This window comes from Carcharodon carcharias, chromosome 12, assembly GCF_017639515.1.
Source record: "Carcharodon carcharias isolate sCarCar2 chromosome 12, sCarCar2.pri, whole genome shotgun sequence".
NCBI lineage: Eukaryota > Metazoa > Chordata > Chondrichthyes > Lamniformes > Lamnidae > Carcharodon > Carcharodon carcharias.
Genome location: NC_054478.1, coordinates 13,449,483 through 13,463,083, shown reverse-complemented (window position 1 = coordinate 13,463,083; position 13,601 = coordinate 13,449,483). Strand labels below are relative to the sequence as shown.

At 43.6% G+C, this 13,601-nt stretch overlaps 1 protein-coding gene across 3 annotated transcripts in view; it reads left to right on the top strand.

Moving 5' to 3' along the window:
- The window catches only part of LOC121284857 (ATP-binding cassette sub-family B member 6, mitochondrial-like), a 219,282-nt gene that overhangs the window by 188,836 nt on the left and 16,845 nt on the right, over positions 1-13,601 (top strand). Inside the window, exons 19-20 of one of the 3 annotated variants that reach the window (XR_005944560.1) lie at positions 1,110-1,184; positions 2,030-2,154. The exons of the other annotated variants lie outside the window; for them this stretch is intronic. The gene's annotated coding sequence lies outside the window, so the exon portion shown is untranslated. Of the gene's footprint in view, positions 1-1,109; positions 1,185-2,029; positions 2,155-13,601 lie in introns of those variants that run through there. 3 annotated transcript variants of the gene reach the window in all.

Genomic DNA, 13,601 nt, shown 5'->3' with positions numbered 1-13,601 from the left:
GTAACAGATGTTTCCAACATCAGATTATTGCAGAATTCTCCTTGACTGAATTACACTCAAGAAATGCAACCTGCTGCCAATATCTTAAAAAAACACTTCGTTAAAAATCCTACACTGAAATTGTATTAAGATGAAGTGTCAGGGTGAAGTACTTCTTCAGATGGTCAGTAATGCATTTGGATAGGCATGTGCAGTGTTTGATTATGGGCTGCTATGTATAATTGTCAATCATGGCTCTCTCCTGGTAGCACTCTTACTTCTGGTCGTGGGATCCACTCCAGAGGCTTGAGCACATAATCTAGGTTGACATTCTGATGCAGTATTGAGAGGGTGCTAAACTGTCAGTGGTGCCTTGCTTCAGATGAGACATTAAACCACGGCCCCATCTGCCCCCTCAGCTGGATGTAAAAGTTCCATGGTACTACTCGAAAAAGACCAAGGGCATTCTCCCCAGTGCCCTGGCAAAAGAACAAGGGGTGACACAAGGAATTTTTTCTTTACACAGCAAGTTGTTGTAATTTGGAATGCATAGCCTGAAAGATTGGTGGAAGCAGATTCAATACTAATATTTAAAAGAGAACTGAATAAATACTTGAAAAGAAAAATATGGGGAAAGAGCGGGAGAGTGGAATTAATTGAACTACTCTATCAAAGAGCCAGCAGAGGCAGAATGGGCTGAAGGGCCTCCTGTGCAGTATCATTTTATGATTCTGTTACCGACACCTGGGAACCACCACATGGTGCAGATCGTAAACATGGCACAGAGGCATTCAGTGAACGTGACACAATGAACTCGGAACAGAGCCAGCTACTTGGGGATGTCGGCTGTGGGTGGACAGTTTTAAACATAATCCTTTATGTTGCTAGCTAGATGTGAGAAGGACGTGTTTCATTATCTGCAGGACAAGTTAAAGTAGATGATAATGTCCTGTCTGCAGCTGCACCAAGAGCTGGGAAGGCTTTGTACTGTAAGGGGATAAAGGCAACACTGTGTACAGTTGGAACGTTCTGTGTTCCTCTGTGAACAGGGCTTCTACTCAGCATGTAGCGTGAACATAGTTGCTCTTTGCTGTCCTCCGAGGGTTAATGCTGTTTTATTTTTCTTTCAGTAATTAATTGCGGTATGAACAAAGGCTTGGGAACCTGCCGTGCCATCCTCCCTGGCTGCTTTGTGATGACAAATTGTAAATACATATCCTGCTCTTTGATCTCTGACTAAATGTGTGTCCATCAACAACTTTGATCTTCAACCTTATTGAGCTATAAAAGTGGTGCCCCCCCCCCCCCCCCAATCGTTTTTTTGATGTGGGTAGTGTCTATTTATGAGGAACGTATGTATATGCCACTGGGGTAGAAACAGCGAGGGCTCTGGCAGTGGATTCAGGTGGTGACCACTTCCCATTGGACTCGAGTGGAATAGCGAAGATAATAGAAAACATTTTTAACGATTTTTGGAGCAAAGATGTTTTCAATCGATTGACCTTTTTGAAGTGCAGCAGCTGCAGCTGGTGGGAGCACCGTGCTGCCACATGCTCCGCACAGCAGTTTCCTGTGTATGGCAAGAGTGCAGGCGCAGAGAATTGTAAGTGTAAAGGGAATGTCAGTGTCTTGAATGAAAGGCCTGGTAGGGGTTTAGTACAGATTAAACTCAGTGGAGACTTTTCCCTGAAAAGAGACGTTGGAATCCTGCTATGTGCAGGAAGTTCTGGGCAGTTCACTTCTGTTTAGAATAGAAATAGCAGCGACGCAGGCTGAGTACTACTCGGTAAAAATCCTCCTGCAGCCAATGGCACTTAATAAGCACACAGATAGTGCCGATCTTGTTATAGAGACGGATCCTTTGGCTGCATGTGGTTACCAAGGAATTTAATTAGTAATAGGGATTTGATAATTAGGGTAATTTTATTTCTACTGGGATCTGTCAATTAACAGGCTTCACTTGGAACACGAATTACTATCACAGTCAGATTTGCAAATATGTAGATTGGCTTGTAATTCTTATCCCTTTTTTCTACCTTCACCCCAATAGAAAAAAGGACTTGCATTCATGATGTGCCGAAGTGCTTTGCAGTCGATGAGTACGTTTTTGAAATGTAGCCTCTGTTTTAATCTACAAAATGCGGCATCTCCCACAAACACCAGTGAAATAAATGGCCAGATACTCTGCACTTTAATGTTGTTGGTTGATACTCGTAAATATTTTCCTGACGCTTGACTCGTGAAGCAGTGGCAAGTTGATGAAAGATTAAATGACAGATGTCAAAGGGATGGATATAATAAGAGAAGTGTTGAAAGAATTAGCGATGGCTCATGATCCTACTCGATGTTGTTTGAGGCAAATAATGACGGGCATCATGTTGTGTAACAGTGTAAAATTGTCCTGCAAAAGTAGATTCATGTTTAATGTAGCTCACCCCTTTAAGGTTATAAGTTGTACCACTGTAAGCAAGCAGAGTCCGAGGTCAGACAGAGGTTTATTACTATTTAGGCAGGAAATTTTGTGGATTAGAAAGTGAAACAGAAGCTGTACGATAATAATAAAGATATGAAACTGGAAATTATGAAGGAGTTAGTCCAATATTTGAAGTGGGGGACATGCTTGAGAGAATTAAACAGGAGGCTACCCTGAATTTATCAGCAGAACATTGAGGTCATAGAGAGCAGTAAGCATAAATTGGAAGCAATAGGTCATGTCTCATGAATCTGTTGGAGTTCTTTGAAGAAGTGTTTAATTAGTGGCTATGTAGTGGATATAATTTACTTGATAAAGTTCCACTTATGACGCTTTAACATGGTGGTTTACTTACTGCTTTGCTTGCCCACGTAACCACAGTTCGAAAGTAATTCATTAGTTGCATAGCGCTTTAGGACATCCCATAATAAGCTACTCTATAAATATAAGTCCTTTTCTTTTGCTTAACACGGATTATCCATAAATAGAAGAAAGTTACTTTCTTTATTCAATGTTTTTTAATTAAATAAAAAATAACTTTACTGGCAGTATCCATTGCTGTCTGCTAGCAAACTAGAGATATAAAGAAGAACTTGCATTTCTATAGTGCCTGTCATGACCTCAGGACGTCCCAAAGCCCTTTACAGCCAATAAAACTCTTGCTGATGTATTGGCACTGTTGTAGTGTAGGAAAAGTGACATCCTTTGTGAATAGCAAGCTTCCTCAAACAGCAATTACATAAATCTGTTTTGGATGTTGATAGTGGGTAAAGTGTTTGCCAGGATACCAGGAAATTCCCCTGCTGTTCTTAGATAGTGCCATGCAACCTGATAACATTGGCCTGAGAGGACAGACAGGGTCTTTGACATCTCAACCAAAGGTACCCTCAGCATTTCCCTGCAGCATCTCCCTAGAACACTCTGAAGTGAAATTTGAGCCCACAACTTATTAATTTAAGAGGTGAGGCTACTACCACTGGTCCAGGGATGACACCTAGCTTGGAGCACCCACTCCCCCTCATTCCAATGGATACTGGCCCAGCTACACACTGATGAATTCAGTGACCCACTGTGGGTAACTATGACATTTTTTTTCTTATCCCATCCCCTCTCTGGTTACAGATGATCAGTCAGATTCTGTAAGAGTTAGTGTATTTTGCTCACCCCTCTTCACCTGCCTTTGCTGCTCAGTTAGAAGTCCAGCAGAATTGCTTACTTTGGCCAAGTTTGAGTTTCAGTGAAGCAGGAGTAATTATCGAGCATGAAGGGTTGAGGGTGGGGGGGGGGGGGTCATGACCCTGGATGCTCTGGGCTAGGTTGACTGCACAGAGTGGAAGAATGGGCACCAATTATATTTTCCTTTGAAGATGTTTGTTGCTTCCCTAAAATCTGTTTCCATTTTTCAGTGAGTGTGCAGAGATAAATCCAGTGTATTTTCATCTGTTATAGATTCTAACCTGATCAAGTTGAAAGTCCTAGTTTGTTCTCTTGTATTCACCCAGTGAGTGAAAAGCATGCCAGTTTATTTAGATATTCTTAGTGCACTAAAACCTCATGGGGCTTATCCAGTGAATAACTGAAATATATAATTCTTGGGCTCAATCCCTGGTCTTTGCTGAATGAGGTGAGCAAAGGGGCGATGGGTGAACAGAGTTCAGTATAAGTTGGGATGCAGGCAGCAGAATTTTAATGAGCTGAAGTTTTAGTTGCTGGAAGATGGGAAGCTGGCTGTTTAAATATTAGAATAGTCAAATTTGGACATAACATAAAAATGAACAGAGTTAAGGGAAGAGAGTGAATTAGTAGGGTGATTTTTGGATTGGAGTGGCAATGAGCTAGTAAAGGTATGGTGGGCTGAAAGACCAGGCCATGTGTCTAGTCTAATTTTTTGTATAGTAATAATTGCTGCACCAGGGACGCTGATTGTTTTGCATCAATATAGGAAATACCAGGGCAGTATTGTTGGTTCAAACTCCATTCCCTGGACTGCTCTGTTTGCATTTTCATTGTGTGAGGGCATTGCATAATCCCTGCTTCTCAGGGAACTCTTTTCTACTGCAGTGGAAATTGCTCCCACTGGGACAATCTGCTAATAGACTAAAGGTGTTAATTTCCTCAGCTGTAAACTCTTCAAATGGGAGGCTAATTGACTCTTTGCCTTTGAGAGAGTTCAACAGTAAGTGCATTAACCCGATGACTGATCAAGGGGAAAGGAACCCTGGAGCCCAAGAGGAAATCGGATTCTGGGAGCAGCCATCTAGAAAAGGCAGAAGAATCAGAGCAAGTAGTTGGCAAAAAAATATGCTGCATTCCAGAAATAATTCTCCCTCCACCCCCACCCACAACAAAAAGCATAGCCAAACGGACTGTGTCAAGTCTTGTGTGTTGCTCTTACCAAAGACACATTCCTAAAATTGGCTACAAAGTGCTCTTTGCTCTGTTTGCAGTGCTGTGCATCCCAGAGCTGTAGGTTACACATGCTAGTTTTAATATTGTGAAAGGGCACGAGGCTTGCATGCTAATTCACTGACTCCAGTCCAACTTTTTAGAAAACAAAAGGCTCCATCAAGGAACCCCTGAACTCCAGTTTCCCAAGGACTATCTTAAAGAAGTAAACTCAGGGCTTGGATACCATGTGCATGGAAATATTTACTTGTAAGACGTGAGTTACTAGGTTATGCTTTTATCATCTCTACCCTCCGGTTTTCACCCAAATTTATGTCCTTTGGGCTTCTCCAGGTTGGATATTTTTCAACAACCAGTTATATTTATATAGCACTTTTAATTAAATAAAACGTCCCAAGGAGCTTCACATTATAAAACAAAGCATAGCGTCAAGCCACATAAGGGGAGATATCAGGTCAGCTGATCGAAAGCTTGGCCAAGGAGGTAGGTTTTAAGGAGTGTCTTAAAGGAGGATGGAGAGGAGAAGAGGTGTAGGGAGGTATTCCAGAGCTTGGGGCCCAGGCAGCTGAAGACATGGCCAGCAATGGTAGGCAGCAACTAAAATTAGTGATGCACAAGTGGAGTGCAGATATCTCAGGGTTGTAGGGTTGGAGAGATAGGAAAGGTCAAGGCCCTGGAGGGATTTGAAAACAAGGATGAGCTGAGACAGGGACAAAGTCAGGCCATGTTACAGAGCTGGAAATAGGTGGCCTTAGTGATGTCAAGAATATGAGGTCAGAAGCTCAGAATCAAATGTGATGCCAAGATTGCGAACAGACTGGTTTAATATCAGACTATTGCCAGGGAGATTGACAGAGACATTAGCTAAGGAGTGAGGTTTGTGACAGGGACTGAAAACAATGGCTTTAGGCTTTGGGGAGGCAATGGCGTAATGGTATTGTTGCTGGACTAGTAATCCAGAGACCCAGGGTAATGGTCTGGGGACCTGGGTTTGAATCCCGCCACGGCAGATGGTGCAATTTGAATTCAATAAAAATCTGGAATTCAAAGTTTAATGAGGAACATGAAACCATTGTCGATTGTTGTAAAAACCCATCTGTCATCCTTGCCTGGGTCTGGCCAACATGTGACTCCTGACCCGCAGCAATGTGATTGACTCTTAAATGCCCTCTGAAATGGTCTAGCAAGCCAAGTTGTAACAAATCACGACAAAGTCACAGAAAAGGAATGAAACCAGACGGACCACCCGGCATCGACCTAGGCACCGGAAACGACAAAGGCAAACTCAGCCCTGTCAACCCTGCAGATTCCTTCTTACTAACATTTGGGGGTTACTGCCAAAATTGGGAGAGCTGTCTCACAGACTAGTCAAGCAACAGCCTGACATAGTCATCCTCATGGAATCATACCTTACAGATAATGTCCCTGACATCACCATCACCATCAACATCTCTGGGTATGCCCTGTCCCACCGGACCCAGCAGAGGTGGTGGCACAGTGGTATACAGTCGGGAGGGAGTTGCCCTGGGAGTCCTCAACATCGACTCCGAACCCCATGAAGTCAGGTCAAACATGGGCAAGGAAACCTCCTGCTGATTACCATGCCTTCCCTCAGCTGATGAGCCAGTGCTCCTCCATTTTGAACCTCGGGGAAGCACTGAGGGTGGCAAGGGCGCAGAATGTACTCTGGGTGGGGGACTTCGATGTCCATCACCAAGAGTGGCTCGGTAGCACCACTACTGACCGAGCTGGCCGAGTCCTAAATTGGTGAGGGAACCAACAAGAGGGAAAAACATACTTGACTTCATCCTCACCAACCTGCCTGCCGCAGATGCATCAATACATGACAGTATCGGTAGGAGTGACCACTGCACAGTCATGGTGAAGACTAAGTCCCACCTTCAGATTGAGGATACCCATTGTGTTGTGTAGCATTGCCACTGTGCTCAATGGGATAGATTTCGAGCAAATCTAGCAACTCAAGACTGGGCATCCATGAGGCACTGTGGGCCATCAGCAGCAGCAGAATTGTACTCGAACACAATCTGTAACCTCATGGCCTGGCATATCCCCCATTCTACTATTACCATCAAGCCAGGGCATCAACCCTGGTTCAATGAAGAGTGCAGGAGGGCATGCCAGGAGCAGCACCAGATATACCTAAAAATGAGGTACTTTACAGCCTTCCGGACTGAATATTGAATTCGACAACTTTAGGTCTTGACCTCCCTCCTCCATCCCCACCCCCTTTCTGTTTCTTCCCCCTTCCTTTTGTTTTTTTCCAATAAATTATATAGATTTTTCTTCTTCCCACCTATTTCCATTATTTTTAAATATTTTTAAATCTTTTATGCTCCCCCCACCCCCACTAGAGCTATACCTTGAGTGCCCTACCATCCATTCTTAATTAGCACATTCGTTTAGATAATATCACCAACTTCGACACCTATGTGTTCTTTTGTTCTGTTGTCTGTGACATCTTCTGATGATCTGCTTCTATCACTGCTTGTCTGTCCCTACAACCACACCACCCCCCTCCAATTCTCTCCCCCCACCCACCTTAAACCAGCTTATATTTCACCCCTTCTTGGATTCAGCTAGTTCTGTCGAAGGGTCATGAGGACTCGAAACGTCAACTCTTTTCTTCTCTGCCGATGCTGCCAGACCTGCTGAGTTTTTCCAGGTAATTCTGTTTTTGTTTTAAAAATGAGGTGTCAACCTGGTGAAGCTATAACACAGGACTACTTGCGTGCCAAACAGCATAAGCAACAATTGATAGAGCTAAGCAATCCCACAATCAACAGATCAGATTTAAGTTCTGCAGTCCTGCCACATCCAGTTATGAATGGTGGTGGACAACTAACCAACTCCCTGGAGGAGGAAGTTCCACAAATATCCCCATCCACAATGATGGGGGAGCCCAGCACAGCAGTGCAAAAGATAAGGCTGAAGCATTTGCAACAATCTTCAGCCAGAAGTGCCGAGGGGATGATCCATCTCAGCCTCCTCCTCCGGAGGTCCCCGGCATTACAGATGCCAGTCTTCACCCAACTTGATTCACTCCACGTGATATCAAGAAATGGCTAAAGGCACTGGATACAGTAAAGGCTATGGGCCCTGACAATATTCCGGCAATAGTACTGAAGACTTGTGCTCCAGAACTTGCGATGCCCCTAGCCAAGCTGTTCCAGTACAGCTACAATAGTGGCATCTACCCGGCTATGTGGAAAATTGCCCAGGTATGTCCTGTACACAAAAAGCAGGTCAAATCCAATCCGGCCAATTACCGCCCTATCAGCCTACTGTTGATCATCAGTAAAGTAATGGAAGGGGTCACCAACAGTGCTATCAAGCGGCACTTGCTTAGCAATAACCTGCTCACTGATACCCAATTTGGGTTCCGCCAGGGCTACTCAGCTCCTGACCTCATTATAGCCTTGGTTCAAACATGGACAAAAGAGCTGAACTCCCAAGGTCAAGTGAGAGTGACTGCCTTTGACATCAAGGCAGCATTTGACCGAGTATGGCTTCAAGGAGCCCTTGCGAAACTGGAGTCAATGGGAATCAAGGGGAAAGCTCTCCGCTGGTTGGAGTCATACCTAGCACAAAGGATAATGGTTGTGGTTGTTAGAGGTCAGTCATCTCTGGTCCAGGACATCACTGCAGGAGTTCCTCAGGGTAGTGTCCAACCATCTTCAGGTGCTTAATTATTGACCTTCCTTCCATCATAAGGTCAGAAGTGGGGATGCTCGCTGATGATTGCACAATGTCCCGCACCATTCCCGACTCCTCAGATACTGAAGCAGTCCATGTCCAAATGCAGCAAGACCTGGACAATATCCAAGCTTGGGCTAACAAGTGCCAAGTAACATTCACACCACACAAGTGTCAGGCAATGACCATCCCCCAACATGAGAGAGTCCAACCATTGTCCCTTGATGTTCAATGGCATTACCATCACTGAATCCCCCGCGATCAACATCCTGGGGATTAACATTGACCAGAAACTGAACTGGACTATCCATCTAAGTACTGTGGCTACAAGAGCAGGTTAGAGGCTCGGAATCGTGCAACAAGTAATGCATCTCCTGATTCCCCAAAACCTGTCCACCACCTACAAGGCACAAGTCAGGAGTGTGATGGAATATTCCCCACTTGCCTGGATGAGTGCAGCTCCCACTACACCCAAGAAGCTGGACACCGTCCAGGACAAAGCAGTCCACTTGATTGGCACCACATCCACAAACATTCACTCCCTCCACCACTGACGCACAGTAGCAGCAGTGTGTGTACCGTCTACAAGATGCCCTGCAGAAACTCACCAAGGCTCCTTCAATAGCATCTTCCAAACCCATGACTACTACCACCTAGAAGGACAAGGGGAGCAGATAAATGGGAACACTACCACCTGGAAGTTCCCCTCCAAGTCACTCACCATCCTGACTTGGAAATTTATCGCTGTTCTTTCACTGTTGCTGGGTCAAAATCCTGGAACTCCCTAACAGCACTGTGGATGTACCTACACCACATGGACTGCAGCTGTTCAATCAGGCAGCTCACCACCACCTTCTCAAGGACAACTAGGCCCAGCCAGCGAAGTCCACACCCCGTGAATGAATTTTTAAAAACGAACATATGAAATATTACGACCAGTCCCTGGGCGAGGTCCCCCAATTTGTTATGCTCCCAGGTGAGGAGGATTGATCTGGCTCCCCTTCGTTATTCAATTCCCCTGGTTAGTTACAACAAAGCTAATTTAAAAGGGATCCCTTCCCTCGTGGATACCTTTTCCCAGTCCAAATATATTTATGTTTTAGAAGGAGCCAATTTAACCAGGCTTTCTTGAGTCAAAGAAAGAGTAAAAGTAATAAAATGCAACACACATCAGAAATGTGAAGTTGAATCCAAAAATAAAAGTCCAAAAAGATATATGAATCAGTCTTTGGCTTGTCCGTGAGACATAGATGGCAAAACATTGCAGCCATTAACTATGGCAGTTCAGTAGTTGGTTTGGAGACATTTGGTTCTGCAGGTTAGCTGAAGAAGCTGTTCTATTTCCTTTTTTGATTTGGGCTTTGTTGACTTACCTCCAGCAGCAGAGAGAGCAAAAAAACCTTTGCCTACAAGATGCAAAGTGGTGCCTAGTCGACCTTCCTCTGCTGTGGCCCTGACTAGCACACAACAGCAGACCAGAACTAGGACACAGATCAAACCTGCAGCCAGCTTTTTAACCCATTTTCTTGTGTATTCCTGGAAGGGGAAAAAACAAACATGTCCTACGCCCAGAGTGCGCTTTCTTTCAACTCAGATCATTTCCACATTCTGAGATATAACTCAGCAGGAGATGGTTTCTGTTGATATGCGATAATCAGTCTCATTTGTCTCCAAAACCACATGAGGTTAAATTCAGCCTTTTGCATTTCATCCCTTCCTTTCAAGTGCCTCTGTCTGAAATAGGCCTTGACAGCTTCTTAGCTGCAACATTCCACAGAGGAATTTTCCAGAAAGTGGTTACTTTACATCCTCAGCCATCTCTTGTTCACTGTCTTTGCTTACATGTCTTTTTTAAAAAAACACATGTCCTCCTTGAAAAGTTCAAAATGCCTGTAAGTAATTTTGGGCTGTAATCCACTGTCGAGGCAGAAATAGGGACAGAGGTAGGCCATTCAGCCCCTCAAGCCTGTTCCGTCATTTAATCAGATAATGGCTGATCTGTTTGTGTTTTGAATTCCACATTCCCATCAACCCCTAATTGCCTTTGGTTCCCTTGCCTAACAGGAATCTGACCCAGCCTCCACCACCTTCTAAGGCAGGGAGTTCTGAAGTCAAACAATGCTCAGAGAAAAAAAATTCTCTTCATCTCTGTCCTAAAAGGGTGACCCCTAATTTTAAAACAGTGCCTCCTAGTTCTAGACTCACCCACAAGAGGAAACATCCTTTCCATGCCCAATGGTCAATCCCAGTCTTATCTGTCTCCGTTTGTATCTCCCTCTCCGTATCCCCCTGTTTGCATCTCTCTCTCTCCATATACAAGTCTGTATCCCTTTCTTTCTCTCTGTGTCTCTCCCTGCCTCCCAGTCTGTACCTGCCTCTCTCTCTGTTATCCAGTCTGTATCTCTATCTCTCCCTCGCTCAATCAGTCAATCAAGTCACGTTTCACTCTTATAAATTCCAATGGAAACAAGCCAGTATTTAATTAGAAGAAATTTATGCTCATCCACTACTGGATGTCGGATAAACAGTCTGCTAATTTAGCAACAGCGAAGGAGTCAAGAGAGGTGCTGGTGAGGTGGAGCTGGGTGTTATCAACACACATGTGAAAACTAAAGTTGTATTTTCGAATGGTATCACGAGGGCAGCATGTAGATTAGAAATGGGGGGGGGTGCTTAGGATAGATCCTTGGGGGATACCAGAGATAACAGTGAAGATGCAGGAAGGGAAGCCATTGCAAGTGTTCGTTTACAATCAATAAGATGAAAATACTATCTGTTCAAAATATAGGAAGCTTTATTTCTGCTAGTTGGAGAGACTGGGACTTTGGGGGGGCGGGGGGGGTTTACAACCTAAAAATTCAAGCCCAGCTTTTCAGGGGTGTAACTAGAAAACACTTCTACGCCAAAGGGTAGTGGAAGTTTGGAATTCTTCTACAGAGGGAAATTGATGCTAAATCAGTTGTTACTTTTAAATCTGAGATGGATAGATTTTTGATAACAAGTGGTATTGAGATATGAGGCACAGGAAGATAAATAGGTTCAAGGGGCCAAATGACCTATTCTTGTTCCTGTGTTCCTGGGAAGGAGGACCTTGCTTCAGTTTGTTTGACCTCAACACCCAACTTTTAGAGGGGGTGCAGGAACAGAGAGACCTGTGGATCTACATACACAAGTCTTTGAAGTTGGCAGGACAAGTTCAGACGTCATTTAAAACATATTATAATCTCGGTCAAGACCAATAACTTTTTTTTTAAAAGGTGGAATTTGAAATCCCGGTTATTTACTAAAAGAATGAAGCCGCAAGATTCCATGGTTCAAACAAAAAAACTTGTACTATTACAAGAGTCAGACAAAGCAAACGCTTTGCTTACTTTCTTAACTACCCTCCCATACGCCAAAACCCAAAGTCAACATCAATTAAACATGAATTAACAGGAAAATTATGGTTGATTACAAACTATAAATTACACATTAAATGGCAGATACATCAAGGATAGATTTACAAGTTGGCTCGGCAGTCTAACCAGCATATATGTCATCAATCTCAGTCACAAAGTCCTTCAGAACCCTGTCTTCCTCACAAAGAATTTCAGCTCCTCTTCTTATAGGATTTAACCTGATTCTCAGCCGATAGCAGTGCACAACCAACCCGAATTCCACGGGCATAGTCTTCACCAAAAATGTACACATCTGCAGAATCTCCTCAACTCGTTCTGGATGGTGTAGATCCACCGATGCTATCTTCAAGTAACAGGAACAGCAGCAACAACTGTATGTTTGCTTATTCTCAGCTTCTGGACTTAAAATCTGTCTTCTTCAGCCTGCCTGTACTGCACCACTGAACTCATCATCTACTGAGCTCTCATGGCTCTGTCTCCTTCTGTATTTTTTTTATTATATATAATTATATCCTATAATTGGCATGGACAGAGTAGATAGTCAGAAGCTTTTTCCCAGGGTGGATAGATTTAAGGTAAGAGGAGAAAACTATAAAGGAGATGTGCGGGGCAAGTTTTTTACACGGAGAGTAGTAAGTGTCTGGAATTCGCTGCCAGAGGAGGTGGTGGAAGCAGGTACGATAGTGGTGTTTAAGAGGCAGCTTGACAAATACATGAATAGGATGGGAATAGAGGGATACGGACCCCGGAAGTGCAAAATGTTTTAGTTGACGGGCAATATGATCGGCCCAGGCTTGGAGGGCCGAGTTCCTGTGCTGTACTTTTCTTTGTTCTTTCTTTCTTGTTCTTTGTTTGTATAGTTTCACTCAGAAATTTTGGTTTCTAATCTCAGTTGCAGACTTAGTTTCCTTAGAAACTAAGAGGGTCAATTTTCTTTCTCAGTTTCCCTTTTCAGTTTGTCTTTTTGATTTCCCTTTTCAAATAGGGTCTATTTTTAAAAATGCAAGCTTTGAAATTCCATCACAAAAGGCATACAGAATTTACAGCTTTACAAGCCAAGGCATAAGAGTGCAAAAGCAAGGAAGTTATGCTGAACCTTAACAGAGCACTCACTAGGTCCCAGCTAATACCTAACTAATTCTGGGCACTGCACTTCAAGGATATCCAGACTTTAGCGAAAGTGCACAGGTGATTTACTAGAATGATACCAGGGATGAGGGACTTCAGTTTTGTGGAGGGACTGGAAAAGTTATCTATGATGGGCCGAATGAGCTCCTACTGTGCCGAAACTTATATATTTCTGTGGTGTTCTCCTTAGAGCAAAGAAGGTTTTTGGGAGATTTGACAGAAATGTTCAAAATCATGAAGGGTTTTAAAGTAAATAAGGAGGAATTGTTTTCAGTGGCAGAAGAATCAGTAAAAGGACCAGAGGTGACATGAGAAAAACATTCTGTTACAAAGTGAGTGAGTTGTTGTGATCTGGTATACAATTGCCTGATTCAATAGTAACTTTCAAAAGATTTTGGATTGATACTTGAAGTGTAAAAAAATGCAGTACAATGGGGAGAAAGCAGGATGGTGAGGATAATTGGATAGTTCTTTCAAAGAGCTGACACGGGCAGGACAGGTCA